This window comes from Chenopodium quinoa, unplaced genomic scaffold (genome assembly GCF_001683475.1).
Source record: "Chenopodium quinoa cultivar QQ74 unplaced genomic scaffold, ASM168347v1, whole genome shotgun sequence".
In the NCBI taxonomy this organism is placed as follows: domain Eukaryota; kingdom Viridiplantae; phylum Streptophyta; class Magnoliopsida; order Caryophyllales; family Amaranthaceae; genus Chenopodium; species Chenopodium quinoa.
In genome coordinates, this window is record NW_018744593.1 from 7,572,779 (window position 1) to 7,592,778 (window position 20,000).

Sequence of the window (20,000 nt, forward strand, 5' to 3'; positions counted from 1 at the left end):
TTCCTTATATATGATCATTTCATTATATTGCAAAAAAAAAAAAAAAAAAAAAAAAAAAAAAAAACCATGTCGAATTAAGCACAAGGTATACCAATGATTTGAGGCACCCCTTATAGCCACCTCATATTACCTTTAACCCTTCAAATATACATTCCTTTCTTCATAAACCACTTTGAACCTCGTCTAATGATAAACCTTTCTTTTTTCAACCTACATCTACCTAACCTTGGGATGGGATGGTGTGTAACTTATGCAATTCTAAAAATAAAAAAAAAAAAAAAAATCTTGAGTAAATTCAAAAAATTAAAATAACAAAAATAAGCAAAAATAAATAAATAAAGTGTACAAAAGGGTAAGTGTTCCAATGTATTTGATATGAAAATATCTTTGATAAGAACACGTCTCAGATTGCGTCTCTTATCGAGTGCTCGGTACCGTGCCTGAGAAACACGAATGCCAAGTGAGTGATAGACCGCAAGATCGGGATTGCCCACACTTATGAAAATGAAATAAAGCAAAAAAGAAAGAGCTAAAAAAGAGTAGAAACTCAAGCATAAAAATACAAAGATTCAAAAGCGAGGTTGCACACCTTGGGGGCCTGTCTAGGGTCTTGAGCCTTTATCCCCTTCTTCTATAGCCTTTAGCCTAACCACGTTACAACCCTTAAAAGACCTTTTTGAGGTATACATACTTGTGCGAGGTTCGGCTAGAGCTACGTTCGACCTGATTCCTAACGGATACGTAAGCAACCTCACATTGAGGTGCAGCCGTAATAAACATGCATTCATATTCACATTCACACACTTACACCATGATCATATCAAGGGATCTCCTATGCTCATCCCTATTCATGTAGAGCTAGACATGGGGGCTTGATCCCTATATCATTAGCTTACCTAGCCTAAGAGTCATCACCATTTGACTCTTTTAACAAACAATATTTTCCTACACACTTAGCTCTTGTGGCCTAGCTTTAGTTTCACTTTCACACACCACACAGATACATGACCAAATATACTTTCCTTAGGAACCCTTTTTCATGAAATCTTAACATAATGATGAAGCATGCCTTGCCACATCACTCATCACTCATAATTGTCATTACATCTAAGTATGAAGTGCTTAGCCTCCGTGCCTAAGTTACCCAAATACTTTCATCATGGAGTCAACAGTTGAGATATCCTAAGATGGATTAATCCTTGCACCTTGAGAGATAGTATCAAACAACATTTGACTAAGCTCATTCAACATGCACCTTCAAAAACTTCGATTCTTTCTTTTTCACGTCTTTCTTTTTCGGGAGAGAGTCGGATACCCTCCATTAATAATAAAAATAACGGAATTTTTTGTGCAAAATTGTTTGTCACACTTTTCTTGCACACACAAACATGCACATAAAAATAATAATAGCAAACATAAATCAACTCATAATAGTATGCATATACAAAATATGTCTAAAAAAAATGAGTTTAACTAAGAGGCAAAGTTCTATACAAAGTAAAATAAATAATAAAAAGCACAGGTACAAACCACTTCGCGCGAGAACTGTCAAAGAACTAAGTCAATAAACATGCATAATATATGTGGACAAAAGTTGCAAATAAATAAGCTTACTTGAGTATGGTGGCGAGTAATCGACCGCTCTACGAAGCGCTGCCGGAAGAATCATTTCCTCAATCGACCCGTACGTCCCCTGGTAATGGATAGACATACGGGGTGGCACGAATTCAGCAGCATCGTCCTGATAAAGCAAAACCAAGTCAGTGAAGCATTAGTTGGGGGCTACTTAACGAAAGATAAGAGCTGAAAAATCGTACCACCACATCCTCAGCCGGTACAGGAACTGGAGCCAACAACGGCAGTAGCTCCACTGCATTTCATTGCCTAGGGATCATGTAAGATTGCCAAGGGGTACCAGCTCCCTCTGACATGCTCAACAACCTCGCGGTGCCAAAACACTTAGCTTCTCACTAGGGTTGTTCTACCTCCTTGCAACATATTTTGGGTTCCTTGGTACGTCAGTTAGCCCCTCTAAGAAATTTGACATGATTTTTAGTAATCGGCTTGATTACATAAAGTGATAGACCTGGTGAAAGATTGTCTCACTTAGCTTAAAGCGCCTAAGCATTGGCTCATTGACAAAAGGCACCGACATAGTGGTTCATTCGCAAAAGGCACCGACATACTGGTTCATTCGCAAAAGGCACCGGCATGCTAGTTTATTCACAAAAGGGCACCGACATACAAGTTCAAAAGCAGAAGAAGCGCCGACGTACAGGCATAGCGAAAGCAAAGTTCAAGCGAGCTTTAAAGATCGACAAGTGTTGGTCTTCGGTAATTTTCTCCGGAATATTATCGCAACAATTGAGGATGACTTCAAGTAAAGTTATTTTCAACATCATTCGCTAAGATTGTGGAAGTTGTCACTAAAGATTTGAGAAGATAGCACGAGATGGGCGGTCTTCGACGGCGTTCGCTAAGATTGTGGAGGTTGTCACCAAGATATGAGAAGAGCGGTTCATGATGAGGCGGTCTTCGACGACTTTTGCTATGATTGGAAAGGTTGTCACTATGATTCAAGAAAAGGCTCAAGATGTAGCAACATTGATCGACGGCGTTCCCTAGATTAAGCGGCAAGATGGCGTTCCATAGATTGTGGAAAGTTGTTAAAAAAAACAAATGAAGGTGGTTTCAAGAGAAGCAATCTTTGATAGTATTCCCTTGGACGTGGAATATTATTAATGCGGATGAGGATTGTTTCAAGAGAAGCAATCTTCGATATTATTCCCTTGGACATGGAATATTATCAATGCGGATGAGGATTGTTTCAAGAGAAGCAATCTTCGATAGTGTTCCCTTGGACGTGGAATATTATCAAAGCGGAGGAGGATCGTTTCAGGCGAAGCAGTCTTCCAAATTGGAAGCAGTTACAGGCGTAGCAGTTTTCAAGCGGGATGACATTCTCTAGCTTGCAGGAGGTCATCAAAACAACAAGGATACGGCAGCAAATCGGTTACTTTCAGAGACGTGTGCTCGACGGTGCAAGATACGCGTTTCTTAACTCTTTTATCTGTTTAACTAACGCTAGTTTGCAGATATCGGCGTTACAAGAGTGATTTAGGATCGCAGAACGTTCTGAATCATTCTCCGTCCCTATTGATACTTTAACTTTCATTTTCGAAACTTGCGTTTCTCCAAACTCAGTCAAAGTGGGGGCTTCTGTAGACACCCATTTGTGTCTCCCCAAAACCAAACCCAGTGATGAGTACCTTTAACGTCAAATTATAATCGAATGAAGCGAAAGTGTGGAAAGTTTAGTGTTGCGGATAGTTTTAATTTCTTTTCTCCTCTCTCTGTTTTTGAAAACTTTTTTAAAAAAAAGCCAATCCAGTTTGGTTGGTCCATTATATGGGTCCAGTAGTAGTTTAGTTGGATGGGGCTTGACAAGAGCTTTCCAACGATATATTATAAGCCCAATTCCGATGAATATTGAGGAAGTTATGGTCAATTTACTTAACTGGGCCCGGTTTGAGCCTTATATGCGGCCCAATGATCTAGAGGATGGCCTAATATGATTTATCATTCATAATGCAATTAGGAATGGTTTAATTCTTCTAGATTCTTCTAGAAGGTTCTTTTCATTCCTAATTCAATAAGCATTGATAAATTGACTTTGTTGACTTTTTAGAGTTTTAATTAAAATCAAAGAGCATTTTTGAGGAAAATACGATTTTATCCTCCTGAACGACAATTTTTATCTGATATTAGAAAACGCGTGAATTTCTAAACTCAGCGCCAAACGCCAGCTGTAGCGCCTGGCGCTACGCTTGGCGCCTGGCGCTACGCTTGGCGCCTGGCGCTACGCTTGGCGCCTGGCGCTACGCTTGGCGCCTGGCGCCAACAGCCAGCGTTGGCGCTGGTTTGTTTTTTTGTGCGCCAATGCTCAGTTTTGATAATTTTATCTTTTTGGCTGATTTTCACTATAAATAACGTCGTAAAAACTCCGTTTTCATTCATCAACAACCAGTTTTCAATTATAATCATCTAAAACCAGTTTTCACCTACAACCAGTTTTCAATTCTTTCTCATTCTCTTTAATCATTCACCATCTCTCTCTCTTTTTTTTTCTAAACTTGCTTTTTACATACAAAATTCCGCCTTCGCAAGATCTAGAAACACCTAGCCATATTCGAAGTTGCCTTCGCCCTAGACATGAAAGGTTTAATTTCTGAGGGTTTGGTCCCAAATCTCTCTTTCAATTATTTAATTTAATTGTTGATTATTATTTTCCTTGAAGTTACTAACGTGTGTATTTTGTTATTAGAAAGAGGTACGAGGCATCGAAGTAAGTACTTTAATGGTTTATATTGATGTTATAATATAGAAATCATGTTTAAGTTGTTATTATGATATTCCTAGTATCATGTCTAGGGTAATTTCAATATTAAATATGATTGCTATGATACTTTCTATGTTCTTCCTAATATTTATGATTGTTAGTATCATGTTAGGGTTAAATATTTGATTTTTATTGCTTAGTGACATGCTAGGGTTTGTTATTAATCTCGTTAGTATCATGTCTAGGATCTTGCTATTATTATGCTTTAGTGTTGATATGATTATTTTAATCATGATTATTATTATTAATTATAATTGTTATTATGATGATTATTTTTAATTGTAATTATTATTATGATGATTATTTATTATGTTACTTGATATATTTATTGTTATTGCTTGATCACGCCTTTTATGCATGTTTAAAGGGAATTGGTATTTGTAATCACGCTTAATAAGATAATTAATAATCTTATTTAGGGTTAATGTGATTATAATTCAAGTGATCGCCAATAATAGATTTATTTGTGCATTAAATTCAACCAATATAGATAAACAGGTTTAGGGTTAATCCTATTGATTGCATGTTAGTCAAAAAGCGCACATGAATACGATCAGAATAAAGTAGAGGCCTATTATTAGGGCAGGTTCAATCTCTTTTAGGTTGGATTTGTACCTTCATCCCCGAACCCTTATTTGGTTCAAGACCTTATGGAGTTGATGATCTCTTTGATCGTTAAGGGGTGTAACCTTCACCCTGTGAACGGTTTACAAGTTCCTAAAACTTGTTGGCGACTCTTTTACTCTATCTTCTTCCCTTTTGGACGCCACCGTACTTTAGTGTATGATCACAGTGGGGTTCAAGCAAGGGGATTAACGCTTGAAATTTATTCCCTACACCAATATATCAAAGAAGGGGAAGACTTCCCATGTTATGAATTCCCTGAGCCTTTCGTCCACGATGGGAGGCGTGAGCCAGGGTTCGAGATGTTCCTTGATTGTGACTTCGTCGATGTAGGCGTAGAACTCTTCACAACTGAGAAACTGACTAGTCCAAACTCTGATGATATGAACATTAATCTTCTTTTTGGACTAGAAAAGAATGAATCCAAGCCTGTCTGTAATAATGATTCCAAGCTCATTCAAGCTGTAATATCGAGCAAGGATTTTGATCCCTCTGATTTAATCGTCCAGGCCGATAATGTTTCAAGGGATGGCGCAAGACGGTGAAGATCACTACGCCAAGCGGAGAGAAGTTGGAAATAACCATTGGCGAAGGTCCTATGTTTGACGAATCTGAGTCATCTGGGTCCAAGTCCGAGTCTGAGTCTAAGTCTGTAGCCGAGTCTTTAGGATCTGAGGCCGACCCTCTTTCGGCTATAGAGTCCAATCCCGAGTCTCTTGTTGAGTCTTATCTCTGTGTCCCAAATAATTCCGGCGAGGTCGCTGCTGACCTTGCCCTCCTTGATGTAATGACCAATGAATTCAATGAAATGATTACCTTAGCTTACGATGTGTGTCATTCCCCTAACCCTAATCAATATTGTTTGCTAATGGTAAAAATGATAAAGAAATAATAAAAGCAATGGAAGAACACAAAAATAAAACATCAATTATTGAAGATACAGATACAATTAACATTTCCAATAATACGACTATCAAAGAAGTAAAAATTGGATTAACACTAAGTCAAGACGAACAGAAAGAGCCAATTAACTTGCTTAGTGAATTTGTTGATGTATTTTCTTGGTCATACCAAGATATGCCAGGAATTGACAGGGATATAGCTTAGCATACGATACCACTCATCCCATATATGAAGCCTATCAAACAAAAGCTGCGCCGTATTAAATCGGATGTGGCTCTCAAAATCAAAGAAGAAATCAGAAAGCAATTGGCTGCAAGTTTCATCAAAGTAACCCAGTACCTAGAGTGGATAGCAAATGTGGTTCCGGTTCCGAAGAAGGATGGAAGGGTTAGAATGTGTGTTGATACAAGGACCTCAATAAGGCAAGCCCGAAAGATGGGTTCCCCATACCTCACATTGACATTCTAGTCGATAACACAACAAACCATGCACTCCTATCGTTCATGGACGGCTACGCCGGACATAATCAAGTATTAATGGCTGAGGAAGACATGGAGAAAACCACATTGATCACACAATGGGGTACATATTACTATACGGTAATGCCATTCGGGTTCAAAAATGCGGGTGCCACCTACCAAAGAGCAGCCACAGCATTGTTACATGATATGATGCACAAAGAGGTGGAAGTCTATGTTGATGATATGATCGTCAAGTCAAAAGATCGCCCAGGCCACATCATTACACTTCACTAGTTCTTTGAAAGACTCCGCAAGTACAACATGAGATTAAATCTAGCAAAGTGTGCATTTGGGGTCACGTCAGGCAAACTATTTGGATATGTGATCAGTTCCCAAGGGATTGAAATTGATCCCACAAAAATTAAAGCGATCATGGCCATGCCACCACCCAAGAATGAGAAAGAAATTCGAGGCTTCATTGGAAGGCTGCAATATAAAGATAGATTCATATCAAAACTCATGGCGATATATTCAAGAAGCTTAAGAAAAATGTCCCAATCACATAGGATGATGATTACCAAATATCTTTTCACAAAATCAAAGAATACCTGGCAAACCCACCCGTGCTGGCGCCAGCAATGCCTGACTTTCCTTTTCGACTCTACCTTACGGTCACAAGAGAAACGATGGGGGCAATGCTAGCTTAAGAGATCAAAAGCAAGGAGAATGCAATTTACTATTTGAGCAAGAAGCTTCAAGGATATGAGACACGATACACACTGCTTGAAAAGTTGTGCCTCGCACTTGTGTGGGCCGCACAGAAATTAAGACATTACATGCTCACTCATACAGTGCATGTCGTGTCCAAGATGGATTCTCTCAAGTACTTGTTCGAAAAAGCAACACTCAATGGCAGATTATCAAGGTGGATAGTCAACCTTGCTCAGTTTGACTTGAAATTTGTACCACAAAAAGCCATCAAAGGTTCTGCGGTTTCTGACTTCCTAGCAGATTTTCCACTAGAAGAAGTTAAAAAAGAAGAAGATGAGTATGATTTTCCTGACGAAGATCTACTCATGACTGAGGATGATAGGTGGATGCTCTATTTCGACGGAGCTTCAAACCAAAAAGGTTGTGGTGTAGGGGTCTTGCTCGTATCACCCAATGAAGAGCATATCCCAATTTCCATGAAGCTCGACTTTGATGTCACCAACAATGCCGCAGAATACGAGGCATGCATTTTGGGATTAGAAACAGCTGTGGCCTTGGGAATTAAGAAGCTCATAATCTACGGTGATTCATCACTAATCATTAACCAGATCTCCAAGAGATGGAAGGTGAGAAGTGAAAGTCTCGCTACGTATCAAGCTCATCTGGAAACTCTCACAGAGCAACTAGATGAAGTGGAATATACGTACTTGCCTAGAGAAGAAAACCAGTTTGCCGACGCACTAGCTAAATTAGCATCAATGGTGCGAATTCCAACGGATACAATCAGAATGTCGTTGACCATAGAAAGAAGATATGAGCCGGCTTATGTTCACGCACTGGATGATGAACAAGAATCACAAGAAGAAGATGAAGAGCCATGGTATAATCAATGGTGCGAATTCCAACGGATACAATCAGAATGTCGTTGACCATAGAAAGAAGATATGAGCCGGCTTATGTTTACGCACTGGATGATGAACATGAATCACAAGAAGAAGATGAAGAGCCATGGTACACAGATATCCTTAACTACGTGACAAAAGGAGAATACCCTCCTAATACTGATAAAAGGGCACGCCGTGCTTTGAGGCTCCTAGCCTCACAGTATGTGCTTATTAGGGGAGAACTCCACAAGAGGACTGCGCTAGGGAGAAATCTCTTATGCATAGCCAAGAAAGAAGCACACAAAACCATGGAAAACCTTCATGCCGGCATATGTGGAACGCATATGAATGCTAAGATATTAGTCCATAAGATTCAACGACAAGGTTATTATTGGACTACCATGGAGAGAGATTGTCACGAATACGTCAAGAAATGTATGAAATGTCAAGTCTATGCAAATTTACAGCACGTTCCACCTTCGCTTCTCTACACATATACTTCTCCATGGCCTTTCTTTACATGGGGTATCGACATCATTGGAAAGATAACGCCACCGGGACAAGGGGGGCATGAATTCATCCTTGTAGCAATCGACTATTTCACCAAATGGGTCAAAGCTGCCTCGTATGCTAAGTTAACGGCAAAACATTAGCTCAATTCATTGAGAAAAATATCATATGCCGCTGTGGGGTACCTTATGAGATGATCAGTGATAATGGAACGCATTTCCAAGCCGAGTGCACGGAACTATTACAGAAATATCATATCAAGCATCAAAAATCATCACCCTACAGGCCACAAACAAATGGTGCAGTCGAATCGGCCAACAAAAATGTGAAAACTATCATAAAAAAGATGACGGAAAATTACAAAGATTGACCAAGTAAGCTACATTTTGCCCTTTGGGGTTATCGAACCTCCGTTCGTACATCAATGGGGGCTACCCCTTTCTCTTTGGTCTACGGAGTTGAAGCTGTACAACCAATAAAGCTCGAAATCCCTTCTCTTCGAACCGCGTTGGAAAGCCAAATAGATGAAGTCAACTGGATTAGAGCAAGATATGATGAACTAGTCTTACTTGACGAAAAACGCTTGGCAGCTTTGCATCATGTCTAAACCTACCAACAGCGTATGGCACGACATTTCAATAAAAAAAGTCAAGACTAGGAACATCAAGGAAGGTGACTTGGTGCTTAAGGCACTTCGCAAAAATGTGTTGGATCCAAGAGGAAAATTCCGACAAAATTGGTCATGTCCGTACATTGTTAAATCCATCTTGTCTGGCGGAGCGGCACAATTTGTAGACATGGATGGCAATGGTTTCCACAATTTAACCAGCTTGGATCAACTAAAGAAATGTTATTCGTAGTTGCATGGGTTCATGACCCAATAGAGATACGTTTGGCCTGATTCCTTTTTAAGGATACGTAGGTAACCCCTCAAGGGGGCCCGACCACTTACAAATAAATTCCTTCCTCCGCCAATCAAGTACACGCGCCAGTTCAGCATTGCGTCACGATAAAAGGGAGCTAAAATCAAGAAAATTTGCCAGTTTGGCATCTAGAGTCCACCGTGGCACGGGGAGTTCCTCCGTGTCACGGCAGCTACCACTGTGGCACGGTGGAATTGTACCAAAATAAAAATAAAAATAAAAAAATTGTCGCGCCACAAGAAACTCCACCGTGGCATGGTGGAAGTCCAGCAAAAAAAAAATATTGTCGCGCCACGGGGTATTCCACCGTGTCACGACAGTTTCCACCATGGTACGGTGGAATCTCAGACTTTGCGACATTTGTTTTTAGTGACGCAGACTTTGCGAATTATGTTATTTGTTCGACGTTTTTTTTTATTCTTCCATTGCGTCCGACTTCTTGACTCGGATATATATATATATATATATATATATATATATATATATATATATATATATATATATAAAGTCATTGTAACTTTCCAAGGCACGTAGGCATAGGAGATCTCCCAGATTCAACATGTTCAAGTACAGACGCTAGACAAGCATGTCCTACCCTACCGTTTGCAAATAAAAGCTTGCTAAACATGCAAAAAATATAAGCCCTTCTACGGTATACATGATAAGACTCAGAGACAGGGCGATTTAAATACAAATTTGCAAGTTTTTCTAAGTCTACCTCATTACCACACACAATTCTATTTAAATATGGATCTGTCAGATTCAGATGGCATTCAAAGTCTTGGTAATAATACTCACGAGGGTAGGCATGGCAACAAGATTTCTGGCAGGAAACCCAAAGATGGCACTGAATTCCTACGGTAGGGGACATATTTCATCGTAATCAAATTTGAAACAATGTGTTTCTGGAATCCAATAGTCTAATGCTGCCCTAAGGAAATCATGTTCAATCGCTACATGTCTCAGAGCTAATAAGCCTCTAACATGAAACAATTACAACACTCTTTTGTCAGCATTGGTCAAAGAATAAGACTAGTCGCGCAGAGTATTATCAAAATTCTGAGACATTATTATTGAAATATGAAATTCTAATTATTTTATGTTTTGTAATTATGCATATCACGAATATACTGGTCCTATTTTATAGCAAAAACACTTGGAAATACTCAAAATATATCTTCATATACGCGTAAACCACACCGTTGCAGAATATACGCAGCGTGACACGGGAATCCCCACCGTGTCACGGGAATTTATGTCGCGACACGACAGCTTTTGCCGTGACACGGTGTACAGTGGCGTGTCGCGGTGCCCACACGTTTTCATCTTTTATCCTTTTCCTATGTTTATCCGGATTTTTATTGTTTTATCTTCACCGTTTATCTTTTAATTCTGTTTTTCTAGAGTTTCATTCCTAATAAAATTCTTTTTATATATATATATTTTATTTATTTTTATTATTTTATTATTGTTTATTCTTATTTCTATTTCTCTTTATTATCGATTATTTTATTTTATTATTACTTTATTGTTATTTCTATTTATCTTTTTTATTTATTATTACTTTATTTTTATTTCTATTATAATTATTTTTCTATCTTTATTTTCCTTTTTCTTTTAAGGAAGTTGTAAAATTTGTCCCATTTCCATGCCTATTTTTATTATCTTGGAGGAGTTGTAAAACTTGTCCCTTTTTTTTATTTCGTTTTTCTTTTGGGGAAGGTCGGTACCCTCCACTTACGTCTTTTTTTCGCGTCATTAATAAATACACAATCACACACAATGAGTCTCAAGCACACACTTATACACACTAATAAATACATAAACTGTGAATAATGTACAAAATGAGTCATGATGCATAAGCAGCGTCAAGTGTCACCAAGTAAAATACAAATAAAGACCCTCGGTCAAAAATCTGTAGAACTAGAGGAGTGAGGATCAGTGTCATCTCCAGCCTGTGAATATGGGAGCGGTGAGCCAAAGAGTCCCGCCATGATCCAGGTACGAGGAGTAGTATCCTACTAGTCCCTGTAACTCCAGTAGCAATCAAACTCAAAGCAGGACCCGTCCAACTGGCAAACGGCGTAAACTGACTCCAAGAGCTAGGAAGTATCGGTGGAGGCATCGTCTCATACACTGGAACTAAAAACAAGCCAGGCACCGGTGGAGGAAGCGCCCCAGACGATGGAACTGAGTATAAACCCTGATCCACAAGAGTAAGGACTAGCCTGAACTCAGATTGTGAAGACTGTGAAAATGAATGTCGCTGCCACTGACGCTGAAAGTGCTGGAATGACTGGGAAGACTGAGGCTGCTGCCACTGAGCCTCCTGAAACGGCTGAGAAAGCTGAGGCTCCCACTGAGACTAAGAATGCCGATTAACCTCAAGAGATCGTCTGCCATGACGAGGCTACCCCTCATCCGAGCATCTATGCCTCGAGCGCGAGCGGGACCTCCGTCGCTCTTGAAAGACACAAAATCAAAAGATGTCAATGGTGAAAGATAGAACAAATGGTAAAAATGAAAAAGTGAACATACCTCAAGAACATCGCCAGAATCGCCCCGATAACTCGCACCACGCCAAAGCTTAATGATACATTACTTCAAAACGTCAACTAGCTTTATGAATCCCATCATCTCCGGGTGAGTAGGCTGAGAACAAAGCAAAGAAAAATTAGTAACAAGCGGTATTAAAAAAGATGAATAATGTGTCAAAAAGCTTACCGGTTCAAACACATCGGGCAAAGACTCATACGCCTGTCTGAAACCCTCTGGCGCGTCAGCAATGTGATCTTCAGTAATACCGATCGGCCCCGGGTAGCGGACGGATTGAGGCGGGATCTCAATCTTCCCCACACGGCAAACAGTTGTCTGAAAATACGATTGAATAATCAGGTTATTCGACGGTTGAAACAGAGACTAGCAACAAAATTCTCAAAAGAAATCATACCTCGGGAAGACGGGGTGGAGGAGCCAAAGAGGGAAGCAAGTCCTGCAAATAATCGTCCTCCATACGCACAAGCTCCTGCCAAGGAAAAGTGTAGCGCTCTCCCCTGTTTATCAACTCCCTAAGCAAGCGTGAGTCCAACATCGACTCTGGTGGAGACAAGGGCACCACAAAGCAATCACCACTGTGCTGACAAACGACACACTCCCCAAGATACCAGACAAAGCGTCTAGTACCAACAAAAATAGTGCGGTACACCGAAAGCTGCAAGGCCTAGGGAATATTGGTCATCCCAGCCCAAGGCCGATACTGGATATCAATAGCAACCTGAAAATCATAAAAAGTTGCAATAAAACGCCGAAAATGACGTCAAGGTAGAGAATTACAGGCTACAAAATTAATTCTTACACCAACAGAAGAGGTGCCTCAGCGTAGCAACCCGCGTAGCGCAGGGACAGACTCCACTCGTGACTCGCCTCGGTCACGCCAGCTAGCTCCGACAGGGAAGTCATGGACCGCTCCACGATGCCGTCGAGGGGCCAATCCCGGAAAATACTATAGAACCATAGCTGCAATGAAAATTAATCTCTGAGCACATGAGTCAAATAGATTAAAACAAAACAAGAAGAGGAAAGATTGTCACCTCTACGACTCTCCATAAACCGTAGACAATGTCAAGAGCCTGGTCATTCAGCTGCCTACAGCCATGACGTAGCGATAAGAGAAGATCGACAAATCCAAGGCTGGCCCAACTAAAGGATCCTATCTCAATGATCTTGACCAAAGAAGGAAGGTAGCAAACGAGCGCCCGCGAACTCCTATCGGGAGAAAGAGTCGTGGAAATGAGAATCAAAATGAAGATTCGAACTCACTGCTCAGGTGATGTCTCATCTATGTCGAAGCCACGGGCCATAACAGAAGCCAACTCTGATTTCCCGCTCTTAGGACCACCTCGAGGCACCGGCTGAGTCCTAATGTGCTGAACGATCGGAGCTAACAAATCGGCTACCTCAGTCGCCCCCCAAGAAAGATCAGACATCTGCTGTACGACTCGGTCGGTGAAGCGTAGACCACTGATCATGCTAAAATCCAGAGGGGTCACTGTCATTTCCCCCCAAGCAAAGTGAAAAGTGTTGGTAGTATCCCAAAAATACTCCAACAACGCGAGAACGACTGTCGCGCCACAACCCCAGGGGCTGCGAAACCCTACAACCGCCGAATAAAAATCTACTAAACCAACAGATCCCCACAAGGCGTTCGTAGTAGGATCCCTCGTGATAATCCCATAAAGTCGACGAATTAATTGTCCAGCTCCGGAACCATGATGGCGAAGCGTGCCATCGACTATGCCGGCAAGTGGACGGTGAGAAACATGGTTCTCACGGCAGAAAACCAACTCATCTGGCGACCACGGAGGTGGAACCCACCTGCCCCTACTCAAAGAAGGGCAAGGCTCAGTCTCTAGGGCATCGTCGTCCATGCCCTCAGGAACTGTGGGAGTGTCCTCCCGAAAAGCCTGACGCCGGCCACGAGTAGAAAGATCGCGATCCCGTTGTCTAGGCATGCTATTACAAAAATAAAAATCTAAACGCTTAGCATCATTTCCTAAGTTATTTAGTTATTTATTCAAAAGTGACTTAACAAATGTCATTTTCTATTATGCACAAAAATTTTGCCTCAAGGCTAAAAATTAGCAAAATAATGGAATTATTTCTAGTATTTAGTTTCTCCATGACGAACTAATACTATGTTCTCCTAATTGCAAGATACTATGTTCTCCATGACAATGTAGTACATACACAAAATAAAACATGTTTTAAAATTGCAGAAGAACGATAAATTGGCACATCATGGCAATTTTACAAAATCTACAACAAATATATCATCATTTCAAGTGCAAAAGAACAACAAGAACACCATTTCGCACAAGTAGCACCAAAAATGGTGATTTGCTCAATTTCTCACCAAAATACACAAACTTAGTCTCAAATTGCTCACAAACATACATACATCCATATACAAGTCTATTCATAGCAAGAATTTTGACATAAATCCTCAAAATTAAAAATCCCCAATTTGATTTTTAGAGGGTTTCAAGCAAAAATGGCATTCATGACAAAATTCAAGACAAAAAAAGCAAAGGAAACTTACATGGATTTTGTAAGGAATCAAAAATGAAGAAAATGCAAAAATTCGAGAGAGCTTGGTGAAGAAATGAGCTCGAAAAGCTCGGGAAAGGTTGTGGAACGCAACAGCTCCACCACCACGGCACAGGGCTACCAGCCGTGAAACGGTACCCGTGCGCGTAGGTGTTTCCCTGACAAAAGCAGCGAGCCCAAGCTCAGCAGCCGACCCACCGCGTCACGGTTATACGCGTCGTGACACAGTATCAAATATCGTGTCGCGTGGTTGCTCAGACAGCTGTAGGGAATATTTCAAGCATTACCCCTAGCTTGAACCCCACTGTGATCATACACGAAAGTACGGTGGCGTCCAAAGGGAAGGAAGCTAGAGCAAAAGAGTCGCCAACAAGTTTTAGGAACTTGTAAACCGTTCACAGGGTGAAGGTTACACCCCTTAACGATCCTGAAGATCGTCAACTTTAACAGGTCTGGAACCATGACTGGTATTTCGCTGATGAAGGTACAAATCCAACCTAAAAGAGATTGAACCTGCCCTAATAATAGGCCTCTACTTTATTCTAGTCGTATTTATGTGCGCTTTCTAACTAACATGCAATCATTAGGTTTAACCCTTAACCTGTTTATCTATGTTGGTTGAATTTAATGCACAAATAAAACTATTATTGGCGATCACTTGAATTATAATCAAATTAACCCTAACAGGATTATTAATTATCTTATTAAGCGTGATTACAAGTACAAATTCCCTTTAAACATGCATAAAAGGCGTGATCAAGCAATAACAATAAATAACCAAGCAACATAATAATAATAATCATAACAATCATAATTATAATTAAATAATCATATCAACGCTAAAGCATAATAATAGCAAGATCCTAGGCATGATACTAACAAGATTAATAACAAACCCTAGCATGTCACTAAACAATAAAAATGAAAGCTTTAACCCTAACATGATACTATTAGTTAAGAATATAGGAAGCATCACAATTGTCATATTTGATATTAAAGTTACCCTAAACATGATACTATGAAGATCAAAACACCCTAACATGACTCTAGGAATCATAATAACAACCTAGACATGATTTCTATATCATAATATCAATAAAACCATTAAAGCACTTAGTTGGATGCCTCGTATCTCTTTCTAATAACAAAATACACATGTTAGTAACTTCAAGGAAAATAATAAAACAACAATTAAATTAAATAATTGAAAGAGAGATTTGGGACCAAACCCTAAGAAATTAAAACCTTTCACGTCTAGGGCGAAGGGAACTTCGAACTTGGCTAGGTATGTCTAGTGCTAATGTATAAGGAATTGCGCTTGTAAAAAGCTAGGCTTAGAAAGAGAGAGGGAATCAAGAAATTCTTGATGAGAGTTGATGATTGAAAAAAAGGAGATATGACCTCTATTTATAGAGAAAAAAGAGAGTCGAAGAATAAGAAAAGAAATCCGAATTCGAATCGAAATAGAACTCGATTAACAGCAGTTTTTGCGGATTTTGTTTTTATCATATCTTTTGATCCAAAAATCCAAATAAGGAATATAATATGTCGTTGGAAAGATCTTGAAGTCTACTTTCCAACCCAATTGAATCAGATTAAAATATTTTGTAGATAAAAAGACATGTCCGAAATAGTGGAACGGTGTCAGTTTTGGATAGAGTTTCATGTCTAATTCATATCTTTGTCGTTATAACTCGGATTTAATATTATAATATCTCATTGGAAATATAATTTCAAGATCTATCCAACCATATAAAATTTGGATAAAGATTATGAGGCACGAAAATAAAATCTGAATATATTCCACTTCGTACAAAACAAGGATTCTTAAAAGGAGTAGTTTTATTCAATTTCAAACTCTTTAAAACATAATTATCAATCCTAACTCCATTAGTATTTAAGAGAACCTTCTAGAGTATTCTAGAAGACTATAATAAATCCTAATAGCTTTAGGAATGATAATTAATAATAGGCCCTCCTCTAGATCATTGGGCCGCATATAAAAACCAAATCAGACCCAGTTTAGTATTTTGGCCATAACTTCCTCATTATTCATCGGAATTGGACTTATAATATATCGTTGGAAAGGTCTTTTCAAACCCCATCCAAATACACTATTATTGGACCCTTATCATGGACCAAACTAAACTAGAATGCACGTTTTTCATAGATAAGGTAAGAAAAGAAATATTTTCAAAAAAACAGAAGAGATATTTTAATAAAAACATCCTCATCACTAGACTTTTCACACTTTCGCTTTGTTCGATAATCAAATGACTTGAAAGGTATTCATCACTGGGTTTGGTTTTGGGGAGACACAAATGGGTGTCTACAACAGCAGTAAACACTTTCGTGGAAAATAGAAAGAAAAAAAAAAGAGAAGCAGCAACAGAAGCAGATCGCCGCGACACGGTATACCGCTGAGTCTGACGGAGGAAGGTGCCACGTCACTGTGGCTAAAACCGTGGTGCGGTGGACTGAGCAAGACAAAAATTAAAAGAAGAAGAAAGAAGATGAAAAGAGAGAGCAGAAGAAAAGTGAGAAAATTAAAATGACCAAAAGCAAAAGCAAAAGCTCGAATTTAAAGGAAAAAAAGTAAAACCGTGACACGTTTCCCGTTGCCCGTGTCACGGTGACTGTTGCTGAGTACCGACTCTATTCTGACATGGCGCGGTAATTGTTACAAGTCAAAATACGTGTTTTTAACCAGTTCAGCAAGGAACAGTGTCCCGTGTCACGGGCTCAGCTGCCGCATGACGGGACTGGCTGCCGTGTCACGGCATTATGCCACGTGACACGGTGGCCTTGTTGTGTGTCCTGCACGCTTTTTAATGCAGTCAGCGAATATTCCTGCCATCTTTTGACCAGTTCAAATTATTTTTCGCAACTTTTTGACAGTTGGTTTCTCATTAAAATTACGCGGAAAATTTTAACCGACATTTAAAGGGTATCAAAATTACCGTTTTACCCCTAGCAAGCATCAAAGTCAATTTGTCGACATTTTAAACACCTAATATGGTCGGATAGTCAACTTGAAGGTATGAATCGTCTACGGCCCACGTTCAGGGACAATCGAACCACTATCATTTCAGCGTAAGGTTCTCAATACACAGAGACTTGTAATTTCAGTAGACAAATTTTATCCTCAAGCATGGAAAATTGTCGGTCGTTGTCACCTCTCAGCACGAAGAAGTCAGCGATTATATCATTTATCAACTTTCCTCAAGCATGGAAAGTATTATCGGTGGGTTTCTTCAAGCATAGAAAGTGCCAAATTCATATGTCGACTTTCCTCAAGCATGGAAAATGTCATCCGGTAGATTTCTTCAAGCATAAAAAGCTACCAAACTCATCAGTCGACTTTCCTCAAGCATGGAAAGCATTTCAACAAACGTCATCCGGTGGATTCCTTCAAGCATAGGAAGCTACCAAACTCATTTGTCACCGATACACTGGTGTCAGATAAGCATTCTATCCCTTTAATCTTTTATCTGTGGAACTAACATTTTTCTGCAAGTATCGGCGTATACAGAGTGATTTAGGATCACAGAACGTCTTAAATCATTCTCCGTCCCTATCGACTACTTTGACTATTGTTTTCGAAACTGGTGTTTTTACAAACTCAGTCAAAGTGGGGGCTTATGTAGACACCTAAAAATGTCTCCCCAAAACCAAACCCGATGATGAACAACCTTTCACCGTCACTATTGGTCGGGTTCAGTATTTAATCCCGAGAGTGCTTAAAAAATCGTATTTAATTAAATTCAATTTTTTTGAATAGTCCATGGATCAGTCTTGATGTTTAGTCAAAGCATAGTTCTTTTTTTTTTATTTCAGCCCAAACCTTTTATTATTTCAACCCCAACCTTTTTTATTTTATTATTTATTTTGGCCCAAACCTGTTATATATTTATTTTATTTATTTATTTATTATTTTAGCCCAACTAATAATAATATATCAGAATTGGCCCGAAATTATCAACTGGCACTTAAAAATGCTGAACAAAATTAGGGTTAAAAATGAATTTGGACGGAAAAATGGACTACAGACTCCCGTGTCACGATAAAATTCCACAGTGTCAAGGGAATGTTCCCCGTCTGACAGTGGGATTTCCCGTGACACGGTGCCCCTGTCGTGACACGGGGCAGTTCCGTGTCCTTTCCGCGTAAACCCTTCACGTGTTTTATTCCCCGTACCCTAAATATTTCCCGCGTCACACAACTGTTCACCGTGTCACGGGGAACTGTCCCGTCCGACGTTGCCAAGCGCCGTGTCATGGTGCCCTCTGCCGTGTCGCGATGTAATTTTTTAGGGTTTTTATCTTTTTAGGGTTTCGTGTGTTCCCTCAGAATATTTTTTCTACAAATACCCCCTCAATTCTAATGTACGGGACATCAATTAATTCTCTATTTTTCTCTCCTCTATGCTCTAGCCTAAACACTAGCCTACCCTTCTTCTTTCAAAATTCCTTATTCAAGTAGTCCAAGGAGTCCATAATTTACTCGTGGTTCTGTCCTTAAGCCAAGGCGTGAAAGGTAGAACTGTTTGAGGGTTTGACCCCAAATCAACTCTATTTAATTTAATTTAATTTAATTATCGTTTATTATTATTTCCTTGAAGTTACTAAGTTGTTTATTATTTTATAGTTGCAAGCAAACTGAATCAAAGTAAGAATTATGTTCCTTTTATTTCTATTATTTTTCTAACGATTTTATATTGTGGATTTATTGTTAAATTGCTTCCAATATTAATGTTTATTCTATTATTTTTATTGATCACCATGTTGCATGTTTAAAGGGAATATGTAATTGAAAATCACGCCTGATAAGATAATTTGGACAACCGGTTTAGGATCCTTTTTAATCTTGTTATTAATTCAAGTGATCACAATATTCACTACTACAAAAGTGACTTTAGGTAACACCAAATGGTATCACTTTGAAGGTTAGTTAGAACCTTAACTAATTCATAAGTAACACATTTGTAACACTTTGACATCATGTAACACTTTGATATTAAGTACCACTTTATTGTAACACTTTGATATTAAGTAGCACTTTATTGTAACACTTTAATTTTTGGTACCAATTGCATATAAGTTATATTATTAGGAATAATCATTTGACCATATTACTATTATTTATAATATTGTGTCAAAAAAAGTTATATTAATTGTTGATTTAACATTTTACAACTAGTAGAAAAACACAAATACTATTTCTATTTTTGAGGAGAAACAAATTGGTCCGATTTCTATTTTTGCCAAATTCTATTTCGATTATAAGATTTCTATTTCTTTGTTACAGGTGAATAACAAGAGGGAAGGCAAAGATTCAGATTCTCTTTTACAGCTTGGGAAGCACCTAGGGAAGGTTATTTCAAGATTAACACTGATGGAGCTTGGCTCAATTCAGCAGTCTCTTCTGGAGGGGGTGTAATCAGAAGATCAGATGGCTCGTGGTATGTGGGTTGCTCGTG